This window comes from Eurypyga helias, unplaced genomic scaffold (genome assembly GCF_000690775.1).
Source record: "Eurypyga helias isolate BGI_N326 unplaced genomic scaffold, ASM69077v1 scaffold12693, whole genome shotgun sequence".
Lineage (NCBI taxonomy): Eukaryota > Metazoa > Chordata > Aves > Eurypygiformes > Eurypygidae > Eurypyga > Eurypyga helias.
Window position 1 is genome coordinate 71,089 of NW_010241977.1, and position 318 is coordinate 71,406.

The following is a 318-nucleotide window of genomic DNA, read 5'->3' on the forward strand; positions in this document are numbered from 1 at the left end:
TCCACCCCCATGAAATAAGATATCGTGCGGACAACTTAGCCGTAACCTGCTCCGGCCTGGGGTGATGCTGGTTACTAACACCCCCCACCCCAGGGAAAAGGGCCTCTCGCCCTCCAGCCTGCCCTGCCCCCTTGACCCCGCTTACGTGCCATTTCTTGAGAGGCAATAAATTGTACCACTGTCTACCGTTGCTCCGTTGAATACGCACATCTCCGGGTGTATGTACGGTGTCTGATCTGTATATATTTATATACCGCCCTGGGGGGGGGTGGGGGGTGTACGCTGTGCATTTCTGCCAGGGTGCTTGGCTTTGGCTCT